The sequence below is a fragment of the Lycium ferocissimum genome, chromosome 3, assembly GCF_029784015.1.
Source record: "Lycium ferocissimum isolate CSIRO_LF1 chromosome 3, AGI_CSIRO_Lferr_CH_V1, whole genome shotgun sequence".
NCBI classification, from domain to species: Eukaryota; Viridiplantae; Streptophyta; class Magnoliopsida; order Solanales; family Solanaceae; genus Lycium; species Lycium ferocissimum.
In genome coordinates this window covers 27,131,486-27,147,228 of record NC_081344.1, presented here as the reverse complement: position 1 = coordinate 27,147,228, position 15,743 = coordinate 27,131,486, and the positions used below count along the sequence as shown (strand labels likewise).

The following is a 15,743-nucleotide window of genomic DNA, read 5'->3' as shown; positions in this document are numbered from 1 at the left end:
CCATCCGAACCATCGATCTACTTTATACGTTTATAAGTGATCAACTCTTAAAATATGCGATCTAGTCGCGAAGCTAACCGTAATAGTATCCAACCACTATACTAATCAAAGCGAAGCTAGAAAAGAGTTGATAACTCATTAGCTTAGCTACTAACATCCTAACAAGTAGTTAAGCTGTTAATTTAGGCTAAGCAAAGTGTGATTTAACTAATTGCTTAAACAAAAAAATCACATAGTTGCTAATTAAGTCAATAGTGGACTAACATATAAACTAAGCGAGATCCATGCAACTAAAAGCGGCTCGATGCATACTCCCGTCCTCGGAGGAAAACTTATTGGTTCAAAGGTTTAGGAATACCTCGATGGAGAATTAATGATTCTTATTTAAAAGGAGTTAAACCTTTTGTATTGTAAATATTGAGCACTGCTTGGATGTCTTCTCTTTTGGATGAATCTTTGCTTATCAAAAAATAGGCTAGAACTACTTATTATATAGTGAGCGTGATTGCTAGAGTTAATACACTTAGTAACGAACTTGATAAGAGAATGTGGAAGAGCATGTTACCGTGCAGGCAACCCAGTAATCGCACACACTGCCTTCTAGGGGTCTGTAAAGATGAAACCAGTCAATAATCATAAGCTGCCAGTGGTTGGAACATTTTGAAATAACTAAGCTGCAAAAATGATAAGACTTCTACAGTCTTAGAAGCTCATATTAGTTGCTCGAAAAAAGAAACAGAAGTCGTGTATAGTATGTGCCATAAAGCTAGTATACAATAAGCAATGTAAGCACCATTTCTCTTTCTATAAGGCTTTGTTTCTTATGAATAGAGTACAGATTTATAATGGGAAATTTCAAAGCTAATGTCCAGGAAGCTTGGCAAATAGAGAAAACAAGCTGAACTTCACCTACAACGGATAAGTGCCTGAATTTGAATCTCTTACCCAGAAACATTCATATTTTTCTTTTAGTTTAGACGACAAAAAAGACTTCAGATAGTTCTTAGTTCATATGGTTTTGAGTAAAGAGATAAATAAGAAAAGTTCCATTAGAGAAGTTAGAGCTAGGAAAGTTTCTTCTCGGAAAACTTAGATGTTGAACTAATGACTCCTCCGCCTTCATAAGGCTTCATACAGCAAACACATCTTCCTAATCCCAATCAGAGAGACCTCATGTGACCACAGTAGTGTTTTATAGGAAACGAAAGCTAGAAATAAAATAAATGTGAAGGCTGAAGGAATGTTTCAGGACAGCATGATATATTCGTTGATCTCTACAAACAATACGCTTTATGTGTATTCTGAAGGATTACATGTTTCAATAAATTCCATAAACACAGGGCAATTTTTTTTTTTTTTTTTTTTTTTTTGGCAATGATAACATTTAAACAGGGCAATTAATTCCACTTGGGGAAGCACGGATAATCACAAAGAAAACAACAAGCGGTTACTGAATATTCACCTACGGGAACAGGTAAGCTTGTAAGATTCCTCGAATTAGTGTTTGCAAGAATCTATGGTATTGACTATATTTCTCTTTAGGCATTTTATATACTATTAATTGGCTGTTTTATTGGTTTCGTTTAGGTCCTGAAAAGGAGGGAAGATGCTACAGCAAGAGGTAGTTCTCTAGTGTAACATTCACAACTTTTGTAAATATCAAATTCCCGTCCATTCTATTACCTGCAAAGAAGTACTACACGATCCACAGAAGAGAGAGCTACCACGACAGAATGGATGTTTCTTTCACTTTCAAATTTCATATTTATTGGATTATTTCATAGGTTTTTGCCAACAAAGAGGAACAAAAGAATGAAGGAAATTGAAAGGGATGTTCATGCCCAATTAGAAGTATTATTGATAAAAGAGTGAAGGCAACGAAAGCAGTAAATATATTTCAACAACATTCAATTTCAATTTCAATTTCAATTTACACTTAGTAAAATTTTAACATATAGCTACAAATGCAATCTTTAACAATAAATATAAGTAATCTACTAATTAAACTACAGTTACAAAGTAATGTAACTAATAATGATAGAAATGAGATTGAAAAAAAAAATGGCAAAAAAATTACTTACCTTTAGTGGCGGCGGACAGCAAGGGCGGCGACGGAGGACAGGCAGTGGTGGGGATGGGGCGTCAGCGGCGGGGAGGGGTGTGGTGGGGATGGGGCGTTGGCGGGGGTAGGGGTGTGGTGGGGGTGGGAGTTTTGGTATAAAATTAGGTTTTGGTATTTTTGGGGTGAGAAATGCACGATTGATGTTGGGGGAGTACATTAAATTTTTCAAATTATTATTTCGACGGCGTGCGGTCGAAATATGCTTTTTTTTTTAAATTAATTGTTTTATTTATATAATTAAATTTTTTTAAATGTTTTTTTCATTTATTATTTGTACAAAAATAAGTTTCAACCTTATGCGGTCGAAATTTTATTTCCCGTTTAAATATCGACCACGTGAGGTCGAAATCCAAAAAAAAATTAAATTAAATTAAATTCTGAAAATTTCGACCTCATGTCGTCGATTTTTTTTCGACCAAAAAGTGAGGTCGAAATTATTTGGTCAAAAAACCCTGTTTTTTTAGTAGTGAGTTACATGATAAACAGGATCAGTCGACTAGAGAGCAGGACTATATATTCTTATTTTACTTTTTTTTTCTTTTCAGATAAAAGAAAAAAAGACTTGTTCCTTCAAATTTTTCCAAATAAACAGTAATCGAGGAAGAGAGTCCATGCTTTTAGCACAGTTCCACACAAAAAAAAAAAAAAAAAAAAAATCTTTGATGTTTGAGAGAATTTACAATTTGAAAAATAAGTTTGGATAATATTTCATGTGACATAAAAATTTTTAGTCAAAATATTTATTTTATTTTTCAAAGAATTTTCATGTCAAAAAATATGAAACCATGTGAGAAAAGTCGGAATTTTTACTCTCATTTTTTTTGGACCAAAACAAAGAAAAAGACTCATTTTCTTCTATTTCTTTCAAATGGTTTCATCCAGACAAATGGCTCCACATAAAACATAATTTTGATATTTGTATAAAAATCGGGAGCAAATAAGTCTTTCAAAAAGTTTGTAACAACTCTTGGACCAAAGAAAAAGTATGTAATAACTTGTGGACTAGAAAAAAGTTTGTAACAACTTTTGGAAAACCCTAATCCTCTTACCGCAGATGTATATATAATGATGCTTTACGAGGCTCTCTCATTCATAACAAAACTAAACCTACTCTCTTTGAGATGAAGGGAGTTCACAACCAGGGGCGGATGGAGCATTATAATTTGGGGTTCAATTGAACCCCAAACTTTCAATGCGGTGTACAAATTTATATGTAAAAAATTTCTAAATTTACAATAAATAGTAGATATGAACCCATAACTTTAGAAATATAATGGTTCAATGCTAAAAAATTTAAAAGGTTGAACCCCAAGAATTTAAATCCTAGATCCGCCTCTGTTCACAACAATGAAGAAGAGTGTGATGATGATGATGATGACGACGATGGAACCCGTTTCCAACATGAATCTTCTTCTTGGATTCTTAAGAATTGAATCAATGAATTACCAAGTTTGTAAGTTTTTCTCTTCATTTTCTCTCCTTTATTTGATTATGTGTTCATCGATGCCTGAGTGCTTGAATGAATTATTTCTTGTAAATACTCCAGGTCCTTCAAAAAATTCACACTTGAAAAAATTGTTCCAATTTTAATTAGTTGTTGTATCTGATTCAATAAAAGTTAATTGATGTTAAGTTAAACTTAATTCTTTTTTTAGATCCAAAACACTTTTCTCACCTAGAACAAGTGATTAAATTCCGCATTGAATTAAGGGATATAACCTAGTGCAATCTATACTTAGATGCTCTTGAATTTGACGAGAGGTAATTCCACTCACAACTTTAGGAAGTGTATGACACACTCCAATGTGTATAGGTCAAAGATAATTTAAATCAGATTGTTTGTCTTTTCACGCTCTCACTGAAGGGGTGAGTGTCATGTCCGATCGTTTGATCGCTATGGTTCATGAATTACCATCCACCCTAACAGAAAGTACAGGTACTTAGGTGTTTGGTTCTTTGGTTAGGAAAGTAATTATTCATATATTCAAATTAATATAATATTATATTTGGTAGTTTTTAGTTGTTTTTTTATATATATAAAATTTAACATATTAAGCTAGCGTTTGGCCATAGATTTTCAAAAAATGAAAATTTTGATTTGGGTGAAATTTTTCAAGTTTTGAAAATGTGTTTAGCTATAATTTTTCAAAATATATTTCACTTTTTTATTTTGGAAAACATGAAACATTACTTATACGCATAAGTTCTAAAAACTACAAAGAATACCCAGTTATACATACTTGTTAATCCCAAATTTTTCCTAGGGTTTCTTCTTCTACTTTTTGGGCACAGCTTAGCTCGTTCACTTTATAGAAGAGACTGTTTTAATTGTGAAAACATGGAAGATACGGCTTTAATGGAGGAGCATGGTAGATAAAATTAGTTGGGTCATAAATAGATGGGGCTTTCTTAGAAAATACAAAAGTTTGAGGTAGTTTTTAAAAGTTTTGAAAAGGCCAAAACATAGATCTTGAATAGGTTTGAGCCTGGATTTGGATTTGAAGATTTGTTTTCAAAATCTGTCAAAATTTTATGGCCAAATAAAGATTTGAAAATAAATCTTCAAAATATGCACCCAAAACCTATGGCCAAACAGGAGCCAAGTACGATGTTTACTTGTCATTTTACAAATCTAACATAAATAAAATATGTATAGGATATGAGTCAATTTACGTATTATTTTGTTTAGAGTAGAAGAGAGAATAACTAAACGTTATATAATCAAACTTGTATAATTAATATTTGCATAACTCTAACTAGCAAGCGAAGACCCCTTGGGTTGCTTGATTGTTGGGATCAAATCTCTGACAGATTATGAAAATTATTCCATTTCACATTTGGTCGAACTTTTTATTTCATAATTAGTAATTTTGATATTCTTTATGTCATAATTATAATATTATTTTATATCACATTCAATATAGGATAACAATTGCGAAATTAATAACTCAAAAATAAAATAGAATGTTAAAATGACAAAGATGTCCTCCTCCAATCCCAAAGAAAACTTAAACTTGCATACAACTGACACCTTGAACATTTATTTTCATTTTTGAACTCCACTATTCATTTCTTTGTTTTGAACATTATTCATTTTACTTCTATTTTTAAGTATATTTTGCTGATTAATTAGAGAATAAAGTCTTCTTCTTTTTTTTTTTCCAGCAGAACTCTGTTTGATTGCTTGTTTTAATTTTTTGACTTACTACCATTATATAGATATTTATGGCATTCAAAACGCTTCCTTAGTTGGCAGACTCAAGAAAGCACATCAATTCCCAGTGAAAAGTTAAATCAGTCCATCAATATAGAAGATGTGGAATCAACTTTCCACACGGTTCGATCATTCTTAAAGTCTTTACCGGAGTAGTTCTCCAGCAAACAATCAGGCGTCCAGAGCAACACTGCAAAAGGTAATATTTGAATACTCAACTAGATAGTCTTTGGAGGCATTGGCTCATGATCCAATCCATGAAAAAGAAATGTGTGGTGCAATTGTTGCTTTAGATTAAAATCTCTCATCATCCTTTAGGAACGAACAAATCAAGCAATTGGTAAAACTTAAGTACGAATTTCCTGTCATGGTTAAGAAATGGGGGGACTTGGCACAAGCTGAATCAAGTTACCGGGAATTCTTGACCAATTTCGAAGAGGATAAGAAAAAAATGGATGATTTGAGTAGATCAGAAGCAAGGTTGAAGTCGGAGCATGATAAGAAGGAAGAACAAGCTAGAGAGTTAGAAGCAGCCCTTCAAATTATAAAGATCCAGGAGCAAGAAATCTCATAGGAAAGACAAGAATCGTCTCAAGCAGCTAAGAAAATCATGTTGTTAGCTACTTGGCAAGATAGAGGACTAAAACTGAATTGGTAAGAACAAAGATGCAGATGGATGGCTTGAGAAAAAATTGGTCCAACTTTCAGTCAAAATTCTAGGAGAGACCTGAAAGTAAACACCTAGGGGAATTTAGACTGAAGGCTGAACCATTTTTTTCTCAAGCCATCCATCTGCATCTTTGTTGTTACCAATTCAGTTTTAGTGCTTTCTATCTTGCCAACTTTTTCTTGAGCTAACAACATGATTTTCTTAGCTGGTTGAGACGCTTCTTGTCTTTCCTCTAAGATTTCTTGCTACCAGATCTTTATAATTTGAAGGGCTGCTTCCAACTCTCTAGCTTGTTCTTCCTTCTTATCATGCTTCGACTTCAACCTTGCTTCTAATCTACTCAAATCATCCAATTTTCTTATCCTCTTCGAAACTGGTCAAGAATTCCTAGTAATTTGATTCAGGTTGTGCCAAGTCCCTCCATTTCTTAACCATGATAGGGAATTCATACTTAAGTTTAACCAATTGCTTGGCTTGTTCATTGCTAAAGAACGAAGAGGGATTTTCACCTAAAGCAGCAATTGCACCACACATTTCTTTTTCATGAATTGGATCATGAGCCAATGCCTCCAAAGACTGTCTCGTTGTGTATTCAAATATTACCCTTGCAGTGTTGCCTTGGAAGCCTGATTGTTGGCTGGAACACCGCTTTGATTTCCCATCTTCACTTGGAGCGACATATTCTTGTCTTTCGGCAGTCTTGCTACTGGATAGATCTTTCAAAATGCAGGAGGAAGATTTTGGCATACGTGGTCCTGGCATAGCCTAGGAAAGAGGAAACGAAGAAAAAAACAATCCAAATAATGAAGTTCGACTTAGAAATGAAAGTTGTTGGGACTGTGGCTCACATTTTATACGTTTGCTGATCGGACTTGATAAGGATAATCATGAAGCGATGCCTGCTTAAGAGTTCCTACTTGCATCCACGGAAGGAAAGAAAAAGGGATTAAAAATGTGAAGTGTACATAAATAAGGGTACTTGGTATTAAGCCAACGAGCCTCAACATAGGACCGGTGGCATCGTCACTAGGGTTCCACTTACATTTTCAACAAATTATGCTTCTGAAACTTCACGACCCAACCCTGAAGTGAGGAGAAAAAAAGTTGAAGCATACAATTGAATACTAGCGCCGTATACATTGTTTTGAGCACTCGTACACATCTGGCATAACTATAATCGGCATGAATCACAACAATGACTTAAACATACACGAAAGTCGGGCGTCGCCTCAGTCTGTCGCATACAAACATATATACTGCACAATGGCCGGTAAGGTTGTCGTAATATACACAATATGTTTGAACATATATATATACGCGACCGACTAGAGAGAGGGCCTACGGCTGAACGAGGACCGCCCCAAAACATAAATCACACGGACATCTCAAGTCACCAACGTAGCCAAGTAAAGTACTAATCTAACCCACGTATGTGTCTACGGACCTCTAAGAGTAATAACGAGAATCATATGACGGGACAGGGTCCGGCCGTACCCCTGAATAAACGTACATATATACAATGGAGGAATGGATTGATTTTCCAAAATACGGGCTTCGGACAAGGGAGCGCTCAAAGTAAGCGGGATCGGTAGCCTATGCGGGCGGGTCGCCAAATCGATCGTCTGTACCTGCGGGCATGTTAGTGAACTGTTTTTACCCGAAGTCATTATCATGAAAAATGGAAAGGGGGTCGGTGCGAAATATGTCAATTGTGAGCATGTAAAGCATGAAATACGATGTCGAGTCATAAGCGAGATAAAAGTACGAAGCGAGGACGATAACGAGAATATCAGCACTAGGGGCTTGGACTTTTAAACACAAACCATGCATACCAATATCATATCCAACCTGTTATGAGGCTCAGTGACACAATCAGACGAGCTTTCTGCACATATGTACACATATAGCGTGTCCCGGCCCTTTAGTGAGGGACTCGGTAGTAAGATCATATCACCATCATATAAATGCATATAACGTGTCCCGGCCCTATTTTAGTTAGTGAGGGACTAGGTGAATAGCGTGTCCCATGAATAAGGGACTCGATGGCTTGAATCATCATATACTCGGTGATATAGCGTGTCCGGCCCTCTAATGAGGGACTCGGTGAAATAATCATAAAATCATCATATATATATACATATAGCGTGTCCGGCCCTTATTGTTATGATGATTGGGACTCGGTGAATAATATAGTAGAGCGGTACACGAAAACATGTCCTGGCCCGGGACTCAGTGAAAGATGTAACAATCATACGCACAAGCAGAGTAGTGAGAAACCATAAGCATAAAAATCATCATTACCACTATACGGAATGATCAAAACGAACCTTCGTTTAAAAGTCAAACAATAGTCAAGTCAAGTCAAGTTTCCTCCATTGGGGATCACTTGGGAACATATCAGATAGAACCTTAGAAACCATAGACACGTACCCAAACCATATACATATAAAGCATCAATCCAGACTTGACAGATAGACAAGTAATTAACACTCGGGAACCTCGGATATGCATCCACCCAATCCGGGCCCGCCCATGAAAGTTAAAGTCATTATACGTTATAGAATCACTTGCGAGCATATCAAAGCAATCGGTTAAATCTATGAAAGTTACGGACGTTTTTAGACATAAGATCCTTTTAGGAACAAAATTCGTTTTTTGCAACATTTGAAATCAATCATATCAAGGACATAAGGACCATATTTCTACCACATTAAGAATACCAATATCAAGAGATGAGTAGGAATCGTAAACACCCCGCTCGGATCATAAGAATAGAATTACCCCGAGGATCGTGTCATAGCTTACTTACACTAAGACATGCCAAAAGAAAGGAAGGGATAACTTTACATACCTCGTCTGCTTCCTAAGCTAATCCAAACTTAAGTCTTGGGCTGCCCACGATCTACAACAACATCGTTACATACCAAACATTAGCTATAGATACTTAGGGATTCATTCCAAAGTAGCACTTAATTCTACAGAAATTTGGGCAGCATTTCCCCTGTAAATTCAACACCCCGAGAATTCAACTCGGCCAAATCTTCGTCAACAATACCAACAATCATTCTAACAGCATCAACGACCAATTCAAAATACATTATAACGCTAATAACTCTTTTCTACATTCTTGGCAACATTTCATTTATTTTCAAACTAACATCAACGCTCACATATTCAAGTACGAATCCGAGATCATTCAAACAATTTACAAGAACATTTCAAACAATCCAACCAAAATGCCATACTCCACCCGAAACCTTCCCCACTCCACATGAACAACAATAACACTTTTCTTTCTTCCAAAATCATGAACCACACCAACAATCCGCACTTTAACAACATTATCCTCCTAAATACAAGAAATTACATACAATTCACGTTGGCCTCTAAAAGCAGTCACAACAACTACAACTTGACTTGAATCATTAAATCTTCATTTTACACTATAGAATCCACACAACAACAACTAAAACACTAAGTAAAAATTTGCTATTAGTACCCTACCAAGAAAACGGCTCCTACACGGCCACTCCCAACATACATAAATTTCATAATTTTCATCCATTTCTACACACTACAACAACACCCAAACATACTAAATACAATTAATTCATCACTCTACCAACACTACATATGTACGGCCACAGACACAATACACACGGATCTACTTGGGACCCAACACCCGTAATTCCATGAATTTCATTCATTTCCACATACTACAACATGCACAAACCATCCATAACATATAAAAAGAAGATTGAACCTTACCTTCTTCACTCAATTCCTTCGTTACTCGGCTAGGACTTGTTCTTGCAAGAATGAGTGTTTTGTTTGTTCCAACAACTACTCCACCTTAATAAGAACCTCCCACTTGGTTGAATTGCTAGAAGAAAATATTTGTTGATCAATCTTTCTTGGACCTTAATTTTTGGTGGTCATGGCCGAATGGCCTTCTTATTTTTCTTTCTCCAAGTTTCTTGAATTTTCCAAGAGGTGAAGGTGATGAAAATGATCATTTAGTCATCTTTTTACCTACATATATTAGCCATCCATGTGGCCATGGCCCACCCCATGTGGACGGCCACATGGTTCCGAGAAAACTAATTTCATGAATTGTCCACTTTCTATAATTCACTTTTAGACCCCGAATTTTTCCATAATATTCCATACCATTATAATCATAACAACATACCTTAAAACAAATAAAAGTCTCTACCTCGCATCCCGGAACAATCTTGTCCTTAACTTATCATGGTTAACTCGGAATGTCCCAATGTACGAAATACGGGATATAACACTCTCTTCATCCCATTTTGACTGGATACGGAGTGTAAAATAGAAGGAAGACTTTTGAAACTTGTAATGTAAAATAAGTCATAGACATTTTTATGACTATAAATCATCACATTAAGAGGAAAATGAGAATTTTTTAAGTCATATTTTATTTAATACTAAAAGCGGGAAGATCCTAAGTCAAAAGTTGAATTACCAAAATACCCACCAAAAATTGATTGACCATTTTAGCCTTCATCCAAAAGTATAAGTACCCTTATACCCCTTAATTAAGTTTCTCTTTATTAATCTAAGAAAATGTAGAATTTCAGAAGTTATAATGAACTAGTAAACTTGTTCGCGCTTCGCGCGCTCATAAAAGATAATTATTAATTTATGAAAGGATCTCTTTTGTAAAATTAATTAATATAGAAGGCTTAAAAATATTCTTATACATGTGCATATAAAATTTAATTCCGTAAATTTGATTAAGTGACAAATATAACTTTTATAAATACATGTATCCTATCAAGATTCGATATATAAAAGTAGTATTACATATAGTATACCTCTTTTTTCATATTTACTTTCCTTCCTCTGGGAATCAAATTACCATGTTCTTGTAATATTTTTAATTCACCTCTTGTAATTTTCCTTTGAAATTACCTTATTTGCTCTCCAAATCTTATACAAAAGCTTAAAAAATACGTTTCTTCTTCTAAATAACTTCTAACCTTTCACCATGCACCCCATCACTCCTTTAAATTGAGAGGATGACTCTTTTAGAAGGAGAAAAACATTTATATTCTTTCTCTCTCATTCTTCTCTAGTGAAACAACCACATTTTGTATCTACAATTTTGCGAAAATCCTCAAAAAATATTCTCTCAAGAAATGCTTGTAATAATGCAGATTTGTGTGATGATAACATATTTAAAAATAATGCTTCTAACAAAAAAGCGTTGCACCATTAAAAAAATATTTAAAAGAAGTAAGTTATGAGAATAGATATATTCAAAATAATTAGAAACTCGTACTTTTCATTCGGTTACATAAAGAGAGCGTCTCGGGATTCGTCGTATGATAAGAAGTAGAAGAGTACATTAATAACAACTAAATAACATTTGATTTAGTAACTAAATCAGACATCTTATCAAACATTTTTGTTCAGAACATGAAAGTCCTTATCCTCCTTCCCCAGCGACTTCCCTGTGTCTCTTTATCGATTTAATCAGATGTCTTTAATCTAATAAAATCAATGTTGAACTATTTCATGAGATAAGGAACCAATAACTTTCAACAAATAAGGAATATCACAAATTATTGTTATGATAAATCAAAGAAAGAAGATCAATTTTGAAATAAAAGATTACTAATTCAAATAAATTAGAATAATTAATCTATTTATTTATACAATAGTAACACAAGCACACATATAAAATAAGTGGAGGAAATAGAAGAAAAGAAAATCTATATATAATATTAGGAAATCACATGTGTGGCCTATGTCGTAAAAGATTTATCTTTTTTGTCAATTTTTTGGCCTTTTCTCTTATTTTCAGCTTAAGATATTGCTTAAAAAAATTTTTTTTTTAAAAAAACCTCCATTAATTTTTTCCATTAACCTTTATTTATGTTGCAGTTATGACATTTACTAGCTGCAATTATGAAATGAGAAATAAATATACGCTTGACAACGTATGAGAAGAGAGCATCAGACCCATGTATTTTTGGTATTATGAGAGGAGAGCAAGAGATTTTGTACTGTTGGATAGTCATATAAGAGACCCATGTATTGTTGCAATTTGCAAGATTTACTTTAACATCTCCCTTGAACAATTTAATATTTATCTTTTTGCCTCATTGTTTGATCCAAATATTATTGACAAACGCTAGGCATCTTTCTTTGGAAAAGGTAAGATATATCATATATGTCAGTTTCAATAATTTTATTTCAGATGTATATATTTTCGACTTAATTAGTTTAGAATATCCTAAACTCTACAATAATGATTTTCATTTCATCATGCTAATTCTTGATCGATTTGATTAAATTTTCAAAATTTCGTTGTGTTCTTTTTCTGACTTTGACGTATCCATGTTTGGTAAGTTTAAAAAGTGGAGAATCTCATTCTAAAGTTCTTGAATACTTAGAAAGTGTGTAGTATATTATAGCAGAATATCATTTGTAGCATTTCCTAAGAAGAGTAGAAAATATCACAATTTTTACATATCATAAACAGTTACATGTTCTTCAAATGATTGGCACGAACTGAGCAAGCAAACACTTAGAAAAATAAAAAATTGTGAGCCAGTTATTTAACATAACTGTCTAAAAGAGAAATGTTACTGAAAAATAATTGGTATAAAAAAATAATTGATATAGATCAAAGAATTTGTGAAGGAATTTGTAGCTTTCTAACCCTTTTTTTAAACGGAGAGTTTGATAATTTCTCTATCGTTTTCTCATTTGGTGGTCTCTTAGGATTTATAGGGGATAATGGTGAGGTCTTGAATTGGTAAGAGGAACCATTAATTAAAAAAGAACTGACTGTTTGAGATTTTGTAATAAAATTAGGAAGAAGAAGGGAAATTGAATGGATAGTAGTTTATGTGTTCTAGGGAGAGGAGAAAATGAAGGAAAAGAAGCGAAGAAAGGAAATAAAAAGAGAAAAATAAACTATTAAACTGAGTTATCTCTACATTAATATTAAGGTGGTATTGATCCTATTTTTAGTTTTTTAATTTCTCTCATGTAAATTTAACATTTATTCTTATCAAAACTTCACTAAAGAAATACATCATGAAAAATATTGTTAAGATTCTGATCTAAACATTCATTAATGGATGAAGGACAATATCAGTATGCTTTTAGTTTTAATATCACATCCATTTTTCCTTTATATTGTAGATATTGTCTTGTGCACTCCCTTATCAGTTTGAAAATTTATTAATCCCGTCTTACTTTTCTTATTTTGCTTTTTTATTCTTTTAGTCTTAGATTAAGGAAATTAAAGAGCAAGAACTACACATAGGAATGGCTAAGAAAATGGCAGCCTAAAAGTTACTGCAAATAATGTAATAACCTTTGGAAAATACAGAATTTCAATATAATTGTCAAATGTTGTTTGCTTATTTTTTGACACAGCTTTTGGGATTTTAACTTTTAAGTGCCCTGACTTTTGGATTTTTAGATTAGTAACGGTTCCTTTCTTTAATAGTGGTCCAATTATGTAGAGATGAGGAAAGAGATTATAGCCTTAATTTTAGGAATGATGCTGCAATTAAGGAACTGGTATGATGAAACAAATCGAAAAATATTATATTGGTGATTTATTCAATAATTTAAATTAAATTTCTTACTCAATCAAAAAAATTATATTGTTTAATTTGAAATGAGAGAGGGTTTTTTTTTTTTGGCACTGATATGATGCAAAAAAATAAATATAGATGCTGAGCTTGAGAATACTTGAAAATCCATTTTTTAAAAAATAAAAATAAAATATATATATATATATATATATATACAGTATTTTTATGTTTTTTCTGATTTTGGTTCGACTTACTAATTCTTCTTGGTGTCTCATAAGGTATAGTTTATGCAGCACAATATCGATGAACAAGTGCAAATAGCTTACTATTACTCAAATTAATATTTGAAGTCAACACTTAAACGTGATGACATAACAACTCTTTCCAAAAGATCGCACTACAATCAATTTTTTTCTTTAAAATCTAATACATATTTTTTGCCTTTTTTCTCTCAACCCAATAAGCTTTAACAATTTTGTTAAAGGAAAAAAAAATGGGACATAACAGAAATGTAATTTAAATATTCAATGGATGGAATTCGCAACTTGTGCTGCCACTTTTTTTACTCTGTTTTTTTCCTTTTCTGTTTTGCTTTTCATTTAACTATTTTTCTTACGCAATAAAAGATAACTCTAGACAAAATGGACTTTGCTATCTAATGAAAAAAAAAAAAAATCAAATACCTACATATTTGTATTTAACATATAACAGAGTAAGAGAATTATGTATTAAACCTCCTACACACACTTCTATGTATGCAAAGGTGACAATGTTTCCTTATAACTTTTTCTTTCTTTCTTTTATAAAAAATGTAATAATGAAAAATTCATATAATGTAAGCCCTAACTCTAAATTATTGACAAAAATTATATAAAAAATACTACAAATAAATTAGAATAATTAATCCTTCCAATAGACATATAAAATAAGTGGAGGAAATAGAACACTAGTGGAAATATAATGATAAACAAATATGGTAAGAGGCCGCAGAAACTCTAATACCTTGATAAACTCACTTTCACTACAAGAAAATTCATACTCATTAGAGATCAATATAGGACGTTCAACTTCCAGGTTCCAAAACAGAATGAAACAGAAAACAAAAAAGGAGGACACCATCAATTGATAAATAAAATTATCAACCAAAACCACACATCAATGAATCACCAAACAATATAATACGTAAATACGCGTTCACCAAATTAGATAAATAGAAAAGAAACAACTATTGAAAGTAATTATTATCAGGAAAAAACAACACATCAACAAATTATCAAAAAATAAAATGTAAATTGGATTACATTCAAAGTAACAATATTTTACAGAAAAAAGGGTTAAAAAAAAAAAAAAGATTAAGAACAAAACAAAAAAAAGATCCCAAAGGGACGATTGAACCAGAATATTGACTCATATGTTGAGATTCAAACGTGCACAAAGAAAAATTTAAATCTAAAATGTAAAGATCCTCAAGTCATTGCCAATTATCACAATGCAAACCTTGAAATCTACAGTAATGTGCTTTCTATATAACGAAGCAAGGTTGGCTGAACATTTTGTCAAACCTCAATATTAAATGCTAGTACTATTTATCTAAAGCTTGTATGTAATATGTAGAACTTGATGCAAACATACCAATTCAATGATGAAACCAGCTGGAAACATACCAATTCGTTGATGTAAACATACCTCAATATCCAGAATATCTAACCAAAAACATACACTGATTTTTTACCAAAAAGAATGATAGTGATTCACATGTAAGCATCATTCTGATTCCATTAATAAAGAAGAATATTAGCGAAATAGTGAATAAAAGGGGATATGTATGTCTAGTACAGTTACTGATCAAGAACAACTTATTTTATATATATATATATATATATATATATATATATATATATATCAGTTTTAAAAGTCCATTTAATTAGTATATGACCTTTGAATACCACTTAAAAGTAAGGGTGTCAAGTGGGCCGGGCCGGGCCATTTAAATGTGGGCCACAAGGGGCCGGGCCGGGCCGTATGTTAAGTGGGCCGGGCTGGGGGCCGGGCTTGGAGAGGGAAAGGGTGTCCGGCCCAGCCCACCTCGGATAGGGGCTACACGTCGGGCTAACCGGGCCCGTTAGTGGGCCGGGCCGGGTTTTAGTTAGTGGG

General features: G+C 33.2%; 1 long non-coding RNA gene across 1 annotated transcript; it reads right to left on the bottom strand.

Annotated features, from left to right (window-relative positions):
- Positions 1 to 619: 619 nt before the first annotated feature.
- Positions 620 to 2,578, bottom strand: LOC132051079 (uncharacterized). Its single transcript, XR_009413571.1, has 2 exons — positions 2,082 to 2,578; positions 620 to 674 (listed from the first exon to the last, which is right to left on the bottom strand). It is a non-coding gene; the product is annotated as an uncharacterized LOC132051079 (long non-coding RNA).
- Between the last annotated feature and the right edge of the window lie 13,165 nt (positions 2,579 to 15,743).